The following is a 15063-nucleotide window of genomic DNA, read 5'->3' on the forward strand; positions in this document are numbered from 1 at the left end:
CCACCACATCACGAATAAAATTTCCATTATTAGAATTAAGGGTAACAGTTCATAGGGGAAATATACAGCTTCATTTCTAGCTAATCAGCTACTGCTTGGAACAAGAACTCTCTTAGGGGTGTTTACCACTGAGTCACTATTGTAGCATTATAAATGCCTGAGTCACATACAATGTCATTACATTTGCAATACTGTTTAAAAATTAGCCTATTTAAGATATGATTCAAAGCAATAGTTGGTAAATATATCAAAGTGGTTCAGAAAAAAAATAACTATCTGTGATGAAAAACAATTCACATTCATTCATCTACTTAAATTTAAGCAATAAAAACAGAGAGGGAAGAAACCAGAAGCATTCTAGGGTTTAGGCTGCGAACACAAAGCATTTCACAGGCTCTCTATTTCTGCAGTTTTATGTAGGGCTAGCTGCTAAAATGACTGGGAAAATTGGTAGTCACACCTACTGTACAAGCTTGGGGATTAAGAATGGGAGAATTGTTAACTGAGTGACAGAGAACGAAGAGGACACGTTGCTATCATAGATTTGGAAGTCCCTTCCTTAAGGAAATGGTTGAGACGGTCTACACTTGATCACAGATTTACCTGGGTTTCTTGATCCGTAGAGGCTATGTTATTCATCTCTGTGGATGGTGCCAAATCTTCATGTTCAATTGTCTTATCTTCATTCTCCATGATTGATAATTAAGAGTAAGATGATAGAGGGAAAAGGAACAAGATCTGTTCTGAAGGAGAAACAGTATAGATATAGAATAGCAATTTGGGATTTAAATAAATGAATCAGACAGCAATTTGAGCCATTTAAAGGAATGAATTGTACTTATTTTTCCCCTTAGAACTCTGAATGGCTAAGATATTTTAGATTATTCTTAACTTTCAATTGCTAATCTTTTCTTTGATTACAATATATTATCCTATTGCTTATCTACCTTTTTATCTCTCTTAAAAAAGCCCTTGTTGACCATCATATGTTCATGATTTCTCTCCCATCCTGTTTTTTGAGTTATACTTTACACATTCCAGGCAATATTACTGTTAAATTGTCCTCTGTAATGGGCCAACTTGATGAAGCAGGAAAGCTCCAGGTAATTTTCCAATGTTGATAGAGGAAATGAGTCACCAAAGAGAAATCTATGGACTCCATCATTTTCAGAGAAACCAGAGTCACTAATTCCTGCCCGGCTCTTATTTCTGAATTAAAGTAAAAAAATACAACATTGATTGAGTAGCCACAATGTCTTAGACACTATAAGTGCTATGGTAGTCTCCTGCTGGTTATTATGGGTAACTCAAAGATTGCCAAAACACATTCTTTGTTTTCCATAGGCTTATGGTATGCCAGGAAACATAAACTTATACCAAGTAACTAAAAACTTGTAGGGCAGACCTACAAGGTTGGCTTCGTAAACACCCACTTCAACCTTTTCTCCCCTGGCTGCCCAGGCTATAGAGGCTGAAAAGCCACATAATCCAATTCTTAGCCATGTTTGCAGCTAGAGGTAGCCATGTGTCCCAGCTCTATGTAATGAGACATAAGTGGGAGTCCCTGGGAAGGGCTTTCATTCCCAAATAATAAGGGAAGGACTTTTGAGAATCATACTGTTTACTTTTCACCTCTAACATTTCCCTTTCTCCTTCCTTGGATGTAGATACACTACCTGGGGGACAGCAGCCCTCTTTCCACCAAGAGAATAAAAAGCCTTATACCAAAGAGAGTACAGAAGTGGAGTGGGTTCCCTGATGACATCCTTGAGTTGCTGCATCAGTCTTGGGCTGCCAAGCTTTGAGGTAATGGTTTAAACCACTATTAGTCAAGTTTTCTTTTTACTAGTAACCAAAGTTATTCCTAATGCAACATGTATGATGAATATTATAGTAGAGGTACAAACTACAAACCTAGGTAGGACCAAAGGAAAAATTATGTAAGATAAGGGAAAATCTAATTCAACACATATTTAAGTGCCTAATATGTGCCAGGCACTATGCTAGGCCATAAAGACAAAGATTAATTAGACAGGACTCCTGCCTCAAGGAATCATTTTCTGTTTAACAAAGTGCCAAGATGTTTGAATTTAAAATTTCAAAGAAAATTATATCCTTTCCACCACGACCACCATCACCACCACCATTTTTCTTCCTTACAAAACACAGTGTTAGCCAGAAAGGCATCTCAAAGAACCTTCAGCTTGATTTTTATTATGTATAATAAACATATGCATATATGATGACATATTATATATATGTATATATAATTTTTTGAATTAAAAAACTTATTCCAAAATTTAGACTCATAATGAGAAAGAACAGCATTTTGACAGGAAAATGTTGGGCTCAGAAAACCCTTGTCTTAAGGGCATAGAAGCATGAAAGCCAGTGGGGTGTGAGGGAAACTTTGCTGCTCCCACTTTGCATGTAGGAGGAGGCTGAGAGTAACGGGGGAGGAGGGTAGAGATTTGGAATATCACGTCCAAAACCATGGGGCTTGGCCTTTACCCTCTGTAGAGAATGACCCTTCATCTCAGAGTAAGTGACTAGGTCTGCTGGCTCTGGAGTTGGACAAACCTGGGTCTGAAGTTCAGCTCCATCATATACCAAATCGCTTAGCCTCTTTCTAACTAATTCCTTATCTACAAAATGGAGACAAGAGTAGTTCCAACCATGCACACGATAAGCATCCAACAGTGTTGGTTATAAGCCACTCATATTCCTTCTCTCTAATTATCATAAATCTCTAAGAATCCTTCTGCTTTTCCTATTAACCTTGAAGAATTTATTACTTAAGCCCATTGATTTTCTTTGACCATATTTTTTACTTCTTTCTGTCAAGGCCAGCTTCTTGATTAGGTGGATGTAACACTCACCACTGTCATTTCTTCACCTTTTTCTTGAGTAGAATTACATAGAAACTCTTGGGCAGCGCCACTAGAACTACCTCCACCAAATTCTCAAAATCAGCCAATTATGCTACTTACGAAGAGTATTTTTAAACAGCCAACAAGTACAACTGATTATTTCTAGTAGAGATAAACTATTGACTAAAATGAAGCCTTTGAGAATTTATTTTATTAATGTTATTCTGGTCCTTTTTAACATAAATGATCAAAACTTGGTGTGTTGCACAGTATATGATATTTGTGGAAATACATAGTTTTGTGTTTCAAAAAAATTTCCCTATTCTCCCCTAAACTCCACCATGAATGCTAAACTACTTATCTGCAATCAGAGCAGTATTACAAAGAGGAAAGGTAAAATAAAATGCCAGTCTTTTAGTAAGTCCAGTAAAGCAACTTACAGCTGCTCAGCTTTGTTTATTCTCTGCTGTTTTCATTTCCAAAAGAACACGTAAGTTATCGTCAGAAACCCACTTAAATTTAGAAAAATCACAAAAATGTAACTTTTACTTAAAGCAACCGTGTTCATGGCATTTACTGTTCATAGTCATTGGATCTTAAAATTACAATAGTATATCACCTATTAAGAAAGCAGTTTTGGCAAAGAAATCAGAAAATATGCAGAAATGACTTTTTTTTAAAGACTGGCACCTGAGCTACCAACTGTTGCCAATCTTTTTTTTTTTTTTCTGCTTTTTAACTCCCCAGATTCCCCCCAGTATACAGTTGTATATTTTAGTTGTGGGTCCTTCTAGTTGCAGCATGTGGGACGCTGCCTCAGCGTGGCCTGATGAGCGGTGCCATGTCTGCACCCAGGATCTGAACCAGCGAAACCCTGGGCCGCCGAAGCAGAGCGTGTGAACTTAACCACTCGGCCACAGGGCTGGCCCCCAGAAATGACTTTTGAAGGGCCAAAAGAAATGTGATGAAATCCATTAAAAAGTAGAAAGTTTATACCCCTTACTCAGAGAGAGGCTCTCCAGTCCTCATTCAGAGCCCATTAACTCTTATTTTGAAAACAACTCTAATGACTCTGCTCATCTGGTTTCCAAACCCTCAGAAGATAAGACGTTATAAATTAAAACAAACGAATGAAGAGATTGTAAAGAAGCAAACTGACAACAGCACGAGTGACAGCTGACAGTGAAAGAGATGGAAAAGAGCAATCTAGGTGTACAAAACGTGGGGATAAATGTCTTTTCCACAGGAGTATTTACAGTTTTGTCCTGCCAAGTGTCTCTTCCCCTCCTTTTTTGGCAACAGCACACTAATTTTCTCTTGTGGAATCCACAGCTCCCCTAGTCTCCATCCATGGTTCATGTGAGGCTCACGTCATCCTCACCTCCCCAACCCCCTACTGCACCAATGTTCCAGAGAGGGGGACAGGCCTAGACAATGAGGAGCTCCTTCCCTGGTCACACTGACTGTTCTAGGCATGAGCAAGTGACTCATACCTGGCTAATGAGAGTCAGCTTTATGGTGTTTCCTGGAATCACTGGGAAAGAGCTTGCTTTCTTTTAGAGTTGCTAAGCCCAGACTTGCTGTTGACAATCTTTGTGACATATAAGAAAAGCCTTCCAAAGAATGATCATAGAGCAAAGCAGATTCTGAATATGCAAAGAGAGAGAGAGAGAGAGAGCTCCAGATTAATACTCATATTGTTGGTACACCTAGAAGCAGCTCCTTTCAGTTAGATGAGCCAATTAATTCCTCACCAGTTCGAGCTGGGTTCCTGTCACTTGCCACCAAATGCATCCTTCATAAGAACCTTCATACCTGAACTGCCCTGAAAGATCCCCAGTATTATAAGAGATGTTTAGAAAGGTGATTCTACATCTCCAAGAAAAAGAAAAGAAAAGAAAAGAAAATGATGTGGAGATATTTTCTGTTATTAAAGGCATTAAAATATATAATACAATTTAGAGATTTTCTTTAAAGAGAATGTTAAAATAAGCAAAAATCTGGTATTCAATAAAATAGGTGTCAGTTATCCAAAAAATAAATTTAAGTGAAATGCTCTTTTTTTAAACAATGTTGGTTAAATAAAATACTCTAGTTAATGGACCTTAATTATTTTTTCATTGTGTTCACGGAAGACTTTTGAAGTCCTCAGTCCCAGGGAAGGTTTAAGAGAGCTGTTAAGCATCTGAGATGCTGAGTATCTGGGATGGAAAAATGAAAAAGTGGGGAAATTCAGAGAAACTAGGTGGTTTCCAAGAAATTAAGAATCACAGGGTAATGGTATAAAAAAAGTTGGAAAGGTCTTTAGAAATATCCTAGTCTAATCTCTTTAACATTCAAATGAGAAAACTACTGCCTAGAGAAGCTAAGTAACTTTTTCAACTAATAGCCAATGTCAGCCAAGCCTCACAGTAAAACCGTGTAAAAACTTGTGAAATGAGTTGGTTCTTTAATCTGTATCATTGACTTCATGCATCTCTACCAAATCACTACATTATATTTTTACATTTTTGCTATAATATTTTATTTAAAATCCCACTCATATATACTCATAGTTAATTCTAAGTTTGAAAACACATTCCACAAGAAGTTTGAAAACATCTTCTACAAGCAAATACAAATATTTTTATTTTCTACCTTGTATTATGTTCAGCTTTACTCTTTCCCATTGTTAGAAATGTTAATAGAGTTTATTATGAATAAAAAATTGTACTAACCTAAATGGTTGTACAACATTGGTGACAAAATGAATGGAACAAGAACTTTTGTCCTATTCTCATGACAAATATTATTTACATATTCTCAATTAATAGTTAACTGGCTGACACCTTGCCACTTAACCATGTCTTAAGATTCTAAGAATTAAGGAGGTTTTCTTTTAAAAAAATCCAGTTAAGCTGAGAGGCTTTGAGAGATTTTTGTTTATCAGAAAATTACACTGAGAACTCGGAAGATATTTTAGATAAAAGCGCCTATACACAGAAACAAGTTTTTTTCTGCTTCTCCATCAAGGTAGTGCCTTATTCAGACTGATATCACAACCTGTACACTATATTAGGAAAAAAAACCTATCCTGCGTCAAATGGTGAAATTTTATAGATTTCATAAATTCAGTAAATAACATGAATTTAATCAAATTCTGTGACTCAAATACAGATTTCAATAGAAGAAGGAGGTTTGACCTGAGCCCAGGGACGTGGCTGCTAAGACCATCTGCCTGTCCACTTGCATGTAGGTCAGTAGGTCAGGTGTCACCTGCATACACACGCCAACGGCTGCTGACTCTCTAGCATTCTTAGTATACAGAATTTCCTACAGGACTGACCCAAACACTTAGAAACAATCTTGGCTCAATTTGAGCTTTGCTTTCCAGTATTATGGATATATGCCACCAAAATCATAGAGCTGTGGACCTGAACAGTTTCCTTAGTCTTTCCTCCAAACCTGAGAGAAAACTGCACATCAAGAAGATGAGCAGTTCTGTATATGAGTATGGATGTAAATAGAGAAAAAAGGTCTGTTAATAGTAGTTGCCTTTGGGGTGGAAAATGGAATTGAAGAGGTTGAAATTTCATTTTCATTCTCTATATTTCTGTACTGTTAGGATTTTTACAAGAAGACTTTCTTACGCAATTTAAAATACACTGAAAAAATTTATGCAATTCTTAAAGCTTTAGAGAAAAGGAATACAGCTTTCCTTGGTAACACTATTTTTCAGAGATAGAATCTCGTCATTTGACTTTAGGTAACTTAATCCCACCCGCTACAATTTAAGGTCATTTTTGTTTTTGTGGTTAAGAAAATGGAGAACTGCCTAGAATCTTCTACAGCAGTTTTCAAATATTTCTTAAGCCAAAAATCTTTCACCAAATGAAACCTTTTCCTGAAACCCAACAAATGGGACAGAGAAAAGGTGGAGCTGAAGGAGCCTATCACTTGCCCTGCTCCTTCTGGCAAGTGAAGCACAATTAAAACCCTTTTGTAAACACGCTTTCACATAGAGGAGATGTTTGTTAAATCAGCCTTCTCTTTTTCAGGTTATCTTATTAATCTAAATGTTTAAAGGTGCTTTCTGCGGGCTGGCCTGGTGGCACAGTGGTTAAGTTCACACGTTCCACTTCGGTGGCCTAAAGTTCCCCAGTTCGGATCCCAGGTGCGGACCGACATGCCACTTGTCAAGCCATGCTGTGGCAGGCGTCCCACATATAAAGTAGAGGAAGATGGGCATGTATGTTAGCTCAGGGCCAGCCTTCCTCAGCAAAAAGAGGAGGACTGGAGGCAGATGTTAGCTCAGGGCTGATCTTCCTTAAAAAAAAAAAAAGTGCTTTCAGTAATATTTCAGAGGAAATAAAAGAACTATGATTTGCAAATGTCCAAAGGCTTACTGCTATCGACTGAATTACTGCTAAAAGATCATTACATGGATAAAGGCTGATTATTCCTGTTGTTTGTTGTCTGTGATATGGACTGTCCAACATTTACTGGGATGTTCTTATTGAGAATTTACATATATTGCTGGAGTACAATATGTGCTGTATTCGTACATTTGAAGGAGCATCTCCAGGACTGTTCATGAAGCCTTCTATAATGATTACAATGATAAACATCACCTACCTTCGGGGTTTATCCATTCACGTGTTGAAAGGGGGGGTTCTCAGTCTCACGCAGTACTTCTATATAGAACATACAGAAACCTTCCAGTTCCTGGGTCCTGCTAACCAACTCTGATCTAAGGCTCATTTTCCAAAAGGAGCACTGCCCAGCCGTGACGAATTCAGATCAAGTGAAGAGTAGGGCTTAAAATGTCCTTGATAAATAAGTACTGAAACGACTGAGAATGTTTCCCTGAACAAGAACGACCTCATCTGAAAGTGTTAGCGTGCCAACCACATGGGACCAAGTTATCAGAGAAAAACAACTGCTCTGCTGTTTGGTTAACTGATACAGACACGTAAAGTAAAACACTGTATAATGAGATATGAATGAAAGGAAATTATCCCTAGGTAAGAAAGGACCCAGTACTTGCTTTTCTCCTTTGTAATCTCTCTCCTCACCTAGGAAAAAAGCATTTAATTGAAAGTTTAAAATATTATTTCTAGGCCTACTACAATCAGAATCTCCAGAGACTGAACCCCCCAAGTGTGGCAGACAGGACTTACTAACTACCTAAAACCACTGCTCAGGCATGCCGGTGGGGCCCTCCTCCACCCCAAGGGGTAAATCACGACTGGGCTAAATCAATCTCTCTAACACCATTCCTCTCTGCCGGCTGGTGGTTCAGAGCTGAGCGTAATTCACTCTGTCCAATGAAGTTTGTGAGCAAGGCTATTGGAGGCCACTGGGTAAGACTCCTAATAAAAAGACAGGGAAGCAAGAGAACCCTCTCCTCTTTGTGCCTTTAAATTGTGTGTGTGTGTGTGTGTGTGTGTGTGTGGAAATGGAGCTGTGGAGGGGCACTATGTTTCTTGGAACTCTAGCAGCCATCATTCACCCATGAAGAAAAAGGCAAGATTGGCTCATAGAAAGTGACCTAGAGCCTGATATCACTGGGGACCGAACAAACCCTGGACGCGCTTACCTTCAGACATCTTGTTGTGTGGGAAAAATTAAACCTGTATTTTTGAAAGTAATTTTGGCCAAATATCCTGTTACTTGCAGCCAAAAGCACCCTAACCAATCCAACAGGTGATTCTGACGCAGAGCCAGCTCTGAGAAGTTCTGATGAGGAGCAGTGATGAGGGACCTTTGGCTCACACATATCTATCTCCCTAGCTTCTTGACATGGTGCAAAATCTTCAGAGGACACACAACCAGAACACTGCCTTTGTATTGATATATCTCAACAAATAAACCGAAAATAACAATTTTAGTAGCTAAAGACCAATACCAAGGTTTTTAGGACCACCCTTTTAGTCAATAGAGATCATATACATTGTAAAGTTGTATATTTTCCCTCCCCATCCCTGAAGTTCATTTGTAATATTTGAATATCGAATTAAAAAAAATTGGGCTTATAAACATGTGATTGTTTTCTAAATTTCTACCCATGAAACAAACAAAACAGTAACACAACACCACTACCATCCCTGCCTGCACTTCCTTTTTGCTCTCTCTACTTGGTAAAATTCTATCAGTCATTCAACATTTAACTTACAAGTCACCTTCTCAATTAGTATTTCCTAACTCCACATAGACTAGCTCTGTCCCTCTTTCTTCTCTCTGAGGACTCACTCACTTATTTGACAAACATCTATTAAGCTCTTGCTATGTTCTAGTCCTTGTGCTGGGGATTCAAAAGTAAACAGTCTGACATAGTTCCTCTACTCAGAGGTTAAAACCTAATCAGAGAATGACAGATCATTCCTTAAGCAACCATAATAGAATGTAGTAAGTTTCAATTTGGGGCACATAAGACAGCAACCCCATCACTTCAAAATCAGTGACGTTCATCAGACTTTCACTGGATAAGATACCAAGATGACTGAGATGCAGTCTCTATTCTTTAAGGGAGGCACAGAGACTGATATGTGTTCATCAAACCAGTTTCCCCTGCTGCCTGCGCACACAGGTATTTGACATTTCCTAGCCTCTCTTGCAAGTCAGTGTGGCATGTTACTGAGCTCTGGCCACAGGACGTGGGCATGAACAATGTCTGCTACTTCTACTCTTCACTTGTAAGAAACCTCTCATGCAGTCTTCCACATACCCTCTCTTTTCCTGTCCATTGCCTGCAAACTAAGGACTCGACGGTCTTAGGGGATGGCACAGCCATAATATAAAAAGAGTGTGGGTTCCTGAATCACTGAGTAGAAGGCCACTAGCTGAACACCTGATTGAACTTTCCATGAGGGAGAAATAAGCTGCCTCTGTGTTGTTACTGAGATTTTGAGTTTATCTGTTATAGCAGCTAGTGTTACCTCAAGGTAATTTAATTGTGATGTGAGAAGTACAGTCACATAGTTAAACGGAGAAAGGAGGTATTGCCTACTTGGCTGGGGTCAAGCCTTGAAAGAGGACCCACTCTTGTGAAGAAAATAAAGACCAGTACAGGCAGAGAAACCACAGGATTAAAGGATGAGAGGTGAAAGAGAATGTGTCTGTAGGGAACTCTGTGTATATCTGCATCAACTACACCATAAACGGCAAGATGCGGAGTGGTTAGAGGACAATGGGATTAATCCTTACTGTAAATCCTGTGTCACTGCCTCCTAGTTGGGCCATTTGGGGCAAGTTACTTAACCAGTACAGATAAGTTTCTTCATCAGTAAAATGGTGAAAATGCCTATGTCACAGAAAATCTTAAAAAAGTACTAAGTACATCATGCAGTCCCAAAATAGTCCCCTCAATGCTTTCTCCTCCTTTTATAGGATTTTCCCTGAGAAGAAAGCATACATGTGCTGAAGGGACACTGGTAAATTCAAACCTTTCAGTCCTTCATGTAAACCACAGAAAAATAAAGGAATGGATTTCGAAAAAGGCAAAGAGCTTTTATGATATCAACAAGATATCTTTAATAACTTTATAAAGCTGTTAAAAACTCTTTAGAACTTATCATAATTGTGCTTTCTTTAACATGCAGGATACATGACTCTAAAAACACTGAGAACACCACCGCCTCACACAAGTGCATATACAGGCAGCTCCATTCCCCACATACTGTGTTCCTAGGCTTTGTGTGCAAAAGATGTAAACCCTTTCCCCTAGAGGAAACATCTGTTCTATCATTGGGGTCTGTGAGCAGCCTATCAATTATCAATAGGACTAGGAAACAGTTGGGCATGAACCAGATACTCAACAATTTCTTGTTACAGAATACATTCTGTAAATGTTTTAAATGAAGAAGGCGTTTACATTATATTTGTACAGCAAGAGATGTCAGAGATAATCTAGTCTATGCGTAACAAACTCAAATACCTTCAGGGATAAACTCAATGTGGGGTCTGCAGCACCCGGTGAGGGCACAGCCCAGCTGAAGGCATCAGATCACTGCAGGCCCCTGGGCCTCATCTCATGTCTTCACTTCCCATCAAAAGAAACTGAAGAGATTAGGTTTAGATGACTCTTGGAGGCTACAGAGCAAACATATTAATGAGTCAGCGCAGAAAATAGAAACCACTCCAGGTATTTTAAGCAGAAAGAGATTCTACAGGGAATTGAGTGAACTGTTGAAAAGGCTAGAGAGCAGGGTCTACGCTGGGCCTCCAGGAAGGACTTCTAGAACACTAGTAACTGAACCACTGGGGAATGTACTATTTTTGCCTCAATCAGGAGACCCCACAGGGACTACAGCGTTCAAGAACAACACTGTAGCTGAGACCCAGAGAGGCTGGGATCTGGAAGCTGCCTGGACAGAGAACACAGAAGATGTTTCCCACCTCCCTCAACCACCTCCGGACAGCCAGAGAGCTGGTGCTTCAACACGACAACGCTGACCTGGCTGTCCCTGCTGCTGTAAGGCCCTCCCAACACCCACAGTTCTGGAGACTGGACACTCGCATCTCCTGCACCGTCCTTGTCAACAGAAATTCGCCAAAAATAGCAGGGAGATGCCTCTGCCTCATCCCTGCCTTCGAAATCTCAGGCAAGTCATCTACTTGCCAGACGCTAATTTTACATCCAGAACTCTACCTGCGAGGGAGTCTAGGAAATACTTTAGCTTTCCAGTTTCGCCTGTACAAAGAGGCATACAAGAAGCAAGCAGGAATGGATGTGAGGGCCAAACTTCCACATCCAGGATAGCAACTTTTGGTGTAGGCCCCAGGGCTCAGACCTACATCATCGACCTTTTCCCACTTATTCTACAATGCCTTCTAGGGAAATCCTAAAAAAAGGAAAAAATTAAAAAATAAAAATACAGGCAAAATATGCTGGAAAATATATTATGCGATTCAGTCACTTTGCTCACATCATTAGCATACCATGAATCCACTACCTAATTTTTTGTTAGGTATATTCTGATCCATTGGATTTTGAGTTACTGAATGGCAGAAACTTTATTTAATTCATATTTGTATCTCCTGTCCCCATGCCTGCGTGGCCCAGAGAAGACACACGGGTACTTGCTGAATTGAAACGTTACATTCTTGACTTGGAAACAGTAAACTAGAATTTCACGAGAGCACTTTGTAGCAGCAATAACTTCAGGCGGAGGCCCCATTAGAGAGATGGAGTGGGGTTGAAAAGGGCTTTTAGTCTTTCAGTGGAAACAGAGGTTGACTTGTCTCAGTAGGGTATCTGCCTCTCTCTATCCACTCATGTTATCCATTTCTTGACCGGAGGCTAAAGGAAATGTGGCTTCCTGCTGTTAATCTTCTAGGGCAACAAGTACACCAGCTTCTAGGGTGAGATAACAGGCTGCTGCCTGGGAAGTACAGTCACTTGACATGTTGATAGTTCTGAGAAATGCGTTCTCGGGCAATTTTGTTGTGCAAGCATCAGAGTGTACTGAAGCGGAACAAAATGTGTGACCCCAAAATGTGTTCTTTCAACATGAACATTATTTTAGGATTATTTGTAAGAAAAAAAAGACTCAGAGGTTTTTCTTGTTACCTTCACTTTAAGCGCCTAAAAGTGATACAAAAACCTGTCTCAGGAAGCGAGCTATGTCACCTTGGTGTGACAAGAACGAGGCAGTAGAGCGGGAGGAGCCTAGAAAAGCCTGTTTGCTGGGCTCCCCTCTGTCTTCTGTTTCTGCGTGGCCAAACACTTGTTTTCCAAATGTTTGCTCCTTTTCTCCTACCTGTGAACTGCCTTCCTACCCTCTGAAGCCCCTGGCTCTCCCCACCCCCAACATCTTTTGTCTTCAGCTGAGGATGGCATTTAAGGCGAGGGCCTCGGCCATTTTGGCAAGTTACTTGTTTTCCTGGGTTTCTCTCGTGTACACACGCTATTAGGCTTTCCTTCTCCCGTTAGAGTCTCTCGTGGCGATCTGATCATAGAGCGGCCAGAAGAGCCAGAAGGCAGAGGAGCATCTCTCCGCGCCCCGCAGCGCGCACGCAGCCCCGGCGGCAGAGCCCGCACCGCCGGCTGCAGGGCCGCTGACGCCCCCGCGGGAGGCCCGGGCAGCAGGGCCGCCCCCAACTCGACAGTGGTGCCGGCTCCAGCGGCGGCGTCTGGGCGCAGCGGCACCTCGGCCCACAGGAGCCACACCCTCCGGTTGTTTTAAGAACTAAAATAAACGAGAGAAACCCACGGCAGCAACAACTAACAAGTGAGCGCGCACACAGCCACGCACCCCAGGGCCGCGCCCGCCTCCGCGCCCCCGGCCCGCAAGCCCTGAGGCCCCGCCGGTTCCGCTTACCCTGGTGTCTCGGGGGCCCAGCTCGCGGCCCGCGGGGGGCCCGGCTGCGCCGCGGCTCAGGGACGGGCGGGCCCGCGGGGGACCCGGCTGCGCCGCGGCCCAGGGACGACCGGGCGGGCGCCCGCACGCATCGCCCCAGGCGGCGCCCCGCCCTCTCGGCGCGGGAGACCCGGGCGGGCCCGCGGCCTCCACGGGTCCGGGGCTCGGCGGCGCGGCGCTGGCGGCCTTAGGCGCTGTGCGGGCGGGGAGCCGGCGGGAAGGGTCGGACGAGGCCGCGCGGGGAGGGCGGGCCAGCAGCCCGCGGCGGGGAGCCCGGTTCCCGGGCCGGGCCGTCGCGCGCTCCGGGCGCACCGCGGCGCGTCTTCTCCGAGGCGCCGCGAGAACAGGACCCTTGCAGCGAGCGGCGTGGCGGGCGGCTCGTCCCCTCGGCCGCGTGTTGGCTCGAGCCTCCCGCTGGCCCGCGTGGATGCTGTGGTGCCGGCGGCAGCCCGCGTCCCTCCCCTCCCCTCCCCTCCCTTCCGCTTCGGGTCTGCCTTCCCTGATTGACCCCGCCACCCGAGTGTGAGCCTGGGCGCGCGCCCCTTCCGGGGCATTTCCATGTCCTTCAGAAATAAAGAATTTCTTACCTGTTTTTTACTCCTTTAAGCAACTGCCAGTTTTAATCACCGCTGTTCAGGCGAGACAGACAGTGTCCAGGACCATCCCCAGCAGACAGGAGCCGCTCCTCCTCGTCTCTCAGGTGCTCCTTTGTGGACAGGATGGAGGAACCCAAGTCCCGTCCCATGACCTGGCTCAGGCCGTCTACAATGGTTATTTTCCTACACTGACTCTTCCTCCCTAAAGCTTGAAAGGCTTCTGGTGACATCCAGCTTCCTCTTACCACAGGAGTGAAATGTATTTTTCCTTTTCTTTCAGTCATATGCTCCTCATTGATCCATCAACCTGATTAATTAACCTTACTTTAGAGAACATGAACTTTTGGGCTCCAGTTTACTTTTATTGTTGACACTGTTTTATAGTTCACAGTTAGCTCTGAGAGAACTGACCCTGAGGGTCATGAGTTAATGTTAGAATCCACTGCAATTATTATAACAAAATGTTATCCTTTCATTGTCCATTAAAAATTTCCTTGTTAATATTAATTAACATTCTAAGAGAAAAGACTGCTCATTTATCTATATGTGCATCATACCATTTGGTCTTTTGAGGTAGCTACAAATAAAAAACAAACACAAAACGCTAAAACTAAAAGAACAAGAAAAAACTTCCTAGTACTCTCTCATACATGAATTTACTTGAACTTTTTCTTGGAACTTTTATTTTCTTTAGTTTTGTTTCCTGTTATATGATTCATTTATATTTATTTATCCAGAGACTATTTCTAAGTTTTATATCCTCCTGTCTGTTATCCTGGAATTTGGTGAAGAAATCTATACTTAATCTAAAAAATATCCCTCAAACTGATGATACTGCTGATGCAGATCAAGGCTGCCCGCTGGAGAGAAGCCCAAGGCGTCCTGGCCTACATACCGATCTACATCATCCTCCGGGAAGCACAGGACATCCTGACCTCATTGATCTGATTCTTACCCAAAGTTCTAGGACCACCCAATAACCAGACGCCACCTGCAAAGACACCATTTTAACATTTTTTTCATGATCTTTCCTTTGTCTTGTAAAGAAATAACTCACATACCTATGCCTTATAAATTTAGCCCTACCCTCAACCCATTGCAGCCCTTCACCGCCCCTGGGTCCTGTCCCCATGCTGCAGCTCTTCACCGCCCCTGGGTCCTGTCCCCATGCCTGCAGCTCTTCACTGTCCATGGGTCCTGTCCCCATGCTACTCCATGCTATTCTCTTAATAAAAGAGCACTTCTGCCAGACCTCGA

General features: G+C 42.3%; 1 pseudogene; it reads right to left on the reverse strand.

Annotated features, from left to right (window-relative positions):
• Positions 1-14995, reverse strand: part of LOC139044915 (sodium/hydrogen exchanger 9B2-like) — a 56240-nt pseudogene extending 41245 nt beyond the window's left edge.
• Between the last annotated feature and the right edge of the window lie 68 nt (positions 14996-15063).

The sequence above is a fragment of the Equus asinus genome, chromosome 3 (genome assembly GCF_041296235.1).
Source record: "Equus asinus isolate D_3611 breed Donkey chromosome 3, EquAss-T2T_v2, whole genome shotgun sequence".
NCBI classification, from domain to species: Eukaryota; Metazoa; Chordata; class Mammalia; order Perissodactyla; family Equidae; genus Equus; species Equus asinus.